The sequence below is a fragment of the Plectropomus leopardus genome, unplaced genomic scaffold, assembly GCF_008729295.1.
Source record: "Plectropomus leopardus isolate mb unplaced genomic scaffold, YSFRI_Pleo_2.0 unplaced_scaffold28326, whole genome shotgun sequence".
Classification (NCBI taxonomy): Eukaryota; Metazoa; Chordata; class Actinopteri; order Perciformes; family Serranidae; genus Plectropomus; species Plectropomus leopardus.
In genome coordinates this window covers 1-6,719 of record NW_024630853.1, presented here as the reverse complement: position 1 = coordinate 6,719, position 6,719 = coordinate 1, and the positions used below count along the sequence as shown (strand labels likewise).

At 39.4% G+C, this 6,719-nt stretch overlaps 1 long non-coding RNA gene across 1 annotated transcript; it reads left to right on the top strand.

Annotated features, from left to right (window-relative positions):
- The first annotated feature begins 18 nt into the window (after positions 1-18).
- Positions 19-867, top strand: LOC121938059. Its single transcript, XR_006105236.1, has 2 exons — positions 19-145; positions 251-867. It is a non-coding gene; the product is annotated as an uncharacterized LOC121938059 (long non-coding RNA).
- Positions 868-6,719: the final 5,852 nt, after the last annotated feature.

Sequence of the window (6,719 nt, the reverse complement as noted above, 5' to 3'; positions counted from 1 at the left end):
TCCTTCCTCTTTGTTCTCCTCCTCCTCCTTCCCGGCAGCCATCGCTCTGAGCGGCGTGGACGACGTGCGTTCAGTGTTGGAGAACTACGCTCTGGAGGACGACCCCATCGAGGCGTTTAAGCGCCGTCAGGCTCAGCTGGCGCAGGTGAGAAATCAGACGCCTCCTGCAGTTTATTTGTTGTTTGTTGTTTGTTGTTTATTGTTTATTTGTGGACCTCCTTTAACGTCTGTGCGTCCGTGTGTCCGTCAGGAGGAGGAGCAGCGTCTGGCCGAGCTCTCCCAGCAGAAGAAGCAGGGACTCTCCCTCGGCTCCATCGCCTCGCGGTTCTGGCGCTCCAAACAGCAGTGAGCCCCGCCCCCCTCTCACGCTTCCACCAATCGCAGCCCGGCTCGCCGTCGAGGGGGGGGGGGGAGGGGGGGGGACTGAAGCCGAGCGGACCGTCGGCGGTCTGCGGTGCCGAAACTTTGGCCGTCCTCTGCACCAATGAGAGGCGCCTCCTGCTCCTCCTGGAGGCGGGGCGGCGGCGGAGGCCCCTCCCTCTCCTGGTGTCACCTGATGAAGCTGCTGATTGGTTAAAAACAAACAAACCGGAGACAGAGCGTCCAGGTCAGGAGGAGCTCTTGTTGCTGGCGGTTCGGAGGCCGCTCTGAGATCAGCGCTGCTGTCGCCGCTCGGCTGCGGTCGGCCGCGGTCGGCCCCGCCCGCCGCTCGCAGGATCTGACCTGAGATCAGCGGCGCTCTGTCCCGAACCGTCAGAATGTGTATTTAATTTTATTTTCTATTCCTCTGTGTGTGTCCGACTGTGCTGCTGGAGACGGTGTCAACGTCATCAATATTGTTTATAAGAAATAAAGATAAACAATAAATAGTGTTAACAGCTAATTCAATATGGCGGCGTGTCCGGCGGCGGCAGCTTTGACGGGCGATCGCCGGAATTTGTGGCCACGATGAAGACTGAAACGGAGGCTGAGCCAGTGGGGGAGCGGAAAGACAGAAATTAAGAAAGAGCATTTTCTTTAAAAATCAAAAAAAATAAATAAAAATAGCCATACTAAAAATAGCCAAAAACATTTTATTTAAAATCTGCAAAACTTTGTGAAGGAAAAAAGATTTGGTAGATTAAAAAAATATATGTATATGAAAACAAATCACCAAAAACTGCTTTGAAAATCACAAAAATTTTTTTAAAGAAAAATAAAAGTCTAAACTTTTTAAAGAAAAAAAAACTGCCATTTTTTTCTTTAAAAATCACAGAAGATTTTTCATGAAAAAAAACTTTGTTAAAGTTGTAAAATATTGTTTATAAGAAATAATGATAAACTGATAGTTTGAAGAGTTAATTCAACATGTGGACGGGCGATCACTTGGGTTTGTGGACGCGATGAAGACTGAAACAGCTGAGCCGATGGTGAAGAGGACAGAAGAAAGAAGTCATTTTCATTTTCACTGGAGTTAACCCTTTGAGACCTGGATCGACGTCACTTTTTTTGTGCAGAGCAAACGATAATTTGTATTTTTACAGCTTCTGGCTGTGATGAATGGTGTCAAACCTGCAAGCTCAGGGGTTTTCTTTCAAAATTACTAATTAAAACTAAAAAAACTGCCAACATTAGAGTTAGAGTAAGAAAATTAGAGTAAGACTCAAAAATAAAACAAGCAATTTTAATGAAAAGAAAAAAAAAATGCCAAAAATCTTCCTTATAAATCACCAAAATATTTTAAAGAAAAGAAAAAAAGTTGAAAATCTTTAAAGAAAAACACTGCCAAAGATTTTTTCTTTTAAAACCAAATTTTCAAGAAAAAAGAACTGGAAAATTTAAAAAAAAAAAAAAAATCTAAAGATTTACAAATTAACAAAAAGGTTTAAAGAAAAAAAAAATGCCAAAAATGTTCCTAAAATCACCAAAAAAATCAAAGAAAAAGATACAAAAAACAGCCATTTAAATAATAATAACAGTCCCTTATTCATATTTTAATTTTCAGTTCTAATCCTTTTCTGAATTCATTTGTTTAAAATATATATTTAAATATATAATATTCTCATTCATGCCAGTTTTATCATATATCACCTGAGGAGGTTTTAATTCTTTTTTTGAGACATTTTGAATTCACTGTCTGAACTCTCGTCCTGCTGTCTCGCCGTCCTTGGAGACAGTAAACAAACCAACATGTTGGTGCTTATTTGATGTTTGTGAGCACCGAGGCGTGTAAAACAGTGGAATCTGTTGCTCAGCAGTTTGATTTCGGGTCCTCCCGGTTGTTTAGTTTTAACTGTTGTTTCTTCGGTTTTTCCTTCTTTGTTTACGACCTCTGAATTTGTTTCCAGTTTCCCCTTAAAGCTGAATTTCCGTCCATTCAGGACGCTTCGGAAACGACCGGATATTTAAATACCCTTCACTCAAACCAAACCTTAAACAGTGTTAAATAAATAACCGCTTTGCTCCCTTTTTTGCGTTATTGAGCACAAACTGCAGATTTAACCCTTTGAAACCTGGACTGACGTCATTGTTCTTGTGCTGCGTTCAGACGCCTTTCACAAGCTTTTTGAACCTTTGAAAGCACATTGGTTTGATTTCTTCCTAAAAACGTGTAGGGAAAGGCAGTGAGCACCTTGGCAAGAAATGTCCCAAAAATAAAAGCTGACAAGAAAATTACCTAAAAATGAGTTTTTAAAAATGAGCTTTATAGTGAAATTATTTTTAAAAAAAAGGGAAAAAAATCACAGTATATTGATAATTATAACAATTTTATTTTTAAAATTATGTTACAAATAATAGAATTTTTTTCACACATTTTAGTTGTTTTTTTTATTGGTTTATTTTATTTGTTTTTGTATGTTTGTTTTTGTTGGGGTTTTTTTTGTTTGTTTGTTTTTTTTGAGGGGTTTGGTCATTTTTGGGCCATGTCATGTTAAGTTGCTCGTTGCCTTCTCCCCATGCTTTCCAAAGAAATCAAGCCAGTTTGCTCAAGTTTCAAAGGGTTAAGCAATGCATTGGTAATATTCCTCCTGTACGGAGGCCAAAAGAAGATTTTTATGGTTTTGTTTTTTTTTTACTTCTTGAAGCCACATATTGTAAAGAAACAGATGAGTTTCAAACTGAGCTCGTGTAGTCTTAATATTTATTTCCAGAGCAATTACCAGAAAAACAAAAGTTGAAATGCGACCAAACCTCAGGAGATTTTTCTCGGATTTAAAGTAGAAACCCTGCGGTGCCCTGAGACCAGTAAATCTGTTTATCCTTCCCCTCTCTGTTGGGCTCCTGCTTCACCGCCGGCCGACCAGGTGTCAGCACGGTTAACAGCTCTTAAACGCAGCCAAAGTCCTGCGCGGCCTCATCGGCCTGGTATGGAAACCCGTGTGAGTCCAGAGGGAATGCTGGGAATCTTGTGTTCCTCGCCTCCAAAAGCATCTCCGGATCTCATAGAGGTGAAAGTTTGGCTGCTGTGGAAGCGTATTTCTGCCAGGGGGAAAAAGATCGAATCCAAATTTAAAAAAATACTCACTGTGAGTAAAACATAAAGCAAAAACATGTCTTTCGAAGCGCCGAGAGAAATGTTGGCACGTACATTTCTGCCATCATTTAACATTTTAGTTATTATGTAGCAGATACATCGAAACAGCTTCAGCTTGGTTCGGAAAAGAATTAAAATACCTGGTTTTGGTGTTTGGAGGCACAAACTGGAAACTTGCGTCAGTAAAAGAACAACCGCTTCCTTTCCCTCAGGCGTCACGCTCCATCAGTGCTTTGCAGAAATGTACAATGCCAACATTTTCTTCCAGAGACGGGATTCATTTTACTGTATTCATGTTTTTAGTATTTAGATTGTGTCTCTGTTTCTCGGTGTGTTTTAGTGTTTCAACAACGTCAGAATTTTGACATCAAATTGAGTTTTGAACCTTATGTCCCGTATTTATTGTGTTATGGTCATTATGATCATTATGGTGTGTGTGTGTGTGTGTGTGTGTGTGTGTGTGTGTGTGTGTGTGTGTGTGTGTGTGTGTATGTGTTTAGTAGGGCTGGGCGATAAAAGGATAAGATGATGAGATGTAGTCTCATAGAGAAAGTCAATAGAACGCACTCCAGCCATGTCTGCTCCACTCTCATTCTACGCCGGTGTTTCTGAATGTCCGCTCCGCTCCCATACGCCAGCAGTGTCTCCGCAGGTGTCCGCTCCGCTCTTATTCTCTGCCATTGTCTCTGTTCCGCTTTCATACGCCAGCGTTGTCTCTACTCCACTCTGATTCTCCGCTGATGTCTCCAAATGTCCGCTCCGCTCTCATACGCCAGCAGTGTCTCCGCTGGTGTCCACCCCGCTCTCATTCTCTGCCAGTGTCTCCACCGGTGTCTCCGAATGTCCGCTCCGCTCTTATTCTCCGCCGTTGTCTCTGCTCTGCTCTCAATCTCCGCTGATGTCTCCGAATGTCCGCTCCGCTCTCATTCTCGGCCGTTGTCTCTGCCGGTGTCCACTCCACTCTATTTCTCCGCTGGTGTCTCCGAATGTCTGATCCTCTGTCATTCTCCGCCAGTGTCTCCGCTGGTGTCTCCGCCGGTGTCCGCTCCGCTCTCATTCTTCAGTTATTGGTATCTTACCGGCCACAAGAAGCTGGAAATTATCGGTTTATCCATAAATATATCGATATCGACTGGTATGAAAAAAATGATCATGATAAGACTTTTTTCCATATCGCCCAGCCTTTGTTTTTGGTTAGTATGCTGTATTTTATATTTATTAAAAATGTATCTTTTGCTTTTTTTAAAAAAAAAAATTCTGACTTTTAAACTAAAATTTCGACTTTTTTTTTTTTTTTAGGGTTTTTTTTTTTTCTTCTGAGAAGTTAAAATTTGTACTTTACATGAACTTTGCATTGCCTCTTTTTAGTTATTATTATATATGTATGTGTATATATGTGTGTGTATATGTATATATCTATATGTAGTTACAGTATATGTAGATATAATTACCTTACTTTTTAACTTAGAAATTCAGAGTTTTTACCACGTTTCATCATTTTTACTCATGTCTGATGTTTTTTTTACTATATTTTTGACTTCAGAGGGAAGTTTCAGTTTATGTCTCAATACTGATTTATAAGCTAGCACCGAAAAAAATAGCATTTTTGAAGTATTGCACTACACACTTTGTAGTGTGTAGTGCGACACTAGTTACACTTTGCGTACCCTACTTTTATATTCATTTTTAAATCTTTTTTTTTTTATCTCTTTTTGTCTTAGTTTTGCTTTACAGGTAAGTAAACATTTCTGCTTTTTTCTCACATAACTTTGACTTGTTTTAATTTTGACTCAGGAAATCAGAAAAAGTGTTTTTTTTATTGTAATTGTTTCCACTTTGTCTCTTTTGGCCCAAGCTGACGCCGTGATCGACCTGCTCGACCGTCCCTCTGCTGTCTGATCTGGGTGAGCATGAAATTCCCTCCAGGATGAAAAACAAAGTGTAAAAACAGAGGAAAAGAATTCATCACCTCATCTAAACTTCACATAAATACAAAGAACCTGAAGACTTCTGCCAAACTCTTTATTGCAAATATATTATAGATGATTAAACCTGCTTACAAGCTCGTAAACTGTATTTTGGAAACAAGAATCACGAGCCGAGCTGCTAACTTTTCCTTCGGTCCGAGCTGCAGCCTGCTGCTTTGCTTTAAAGCAAACAGATTAAAATCTTAATTTATCCAGAGTGTGAAAACCTGCAACTGAGGAGGGTTTCCAGCTGTGTGTCCACGAGTTTAAGAGCTTTTTATGGAGGCTGATGAGATTAGGAATTCACTGCTGCTGTTTGCGGAGCTCTGAGTGTTTTTTTTATAAATCCTGTTTTTACAGATTTAGAAGTCGGCAGCTCACAGGCGAGCTCAGAGAGCTGTTTAATAAAACCTCATTAGGAGCAAAAAAAGTTTTATAATCACAACTTGAAGTTAGAAGCCCAGAACAAGCAGGCCATAAAATGCAAAATAATTATATAAAAATAAATAAAAAACAGATCAATATCAGGTGATCAATGACATGGAAAACTTTTTTTGTTTTTTAATAATATATTTGTCACATATTTTCATGTTATAACGGGAAACTTTTCTTGTTATCTCATTACAACATGAAAGCACCTCATTAGGACATAAAAATAGCTTGTTATAACATTAAAAAAACATTGATATTACATTTTATAACATTAAAGTATCTTGTTACAACATTAAAAATGTTTTATATAACTTGGAAAAATCTACTTATGACATTAAATGACATGTTATAACATGAAAACATCTTGTTCCAATTTGAAAACATCTTGTGACATAAAAGCATAAGAAGAATTCAAGTTTAAATGCTTGTAAATACTGGCATATACTGCACCATATCTTTGTAAAATCTGCTAAATGCGATAAAAACTGCAATATTTTACTCTTTAATGTAGTACAATAGAAATATATTACAGCTGAAAATGAGAAGTACAACTACCCTGATCCTGAGTGTGAAGTACTCACGGTACACAGTAATGTAAGCACGTGTACACTGAATCAGCCTTTGATGTTATTGTGGAAAATGCGCGTGCAGATGTTAATGCGGTGATGCACGCGCGCCTTTTTGAGTCATGTTAATGACAGATTGACAGCAGCGCGTGAAATGCCGAGAACAAGTGGCGGGAGGAGGGGGCGGGGCTTCACACCTACCTGCAAACTCTCAGGTGACAGAAGCAGCGCGAGGACCCC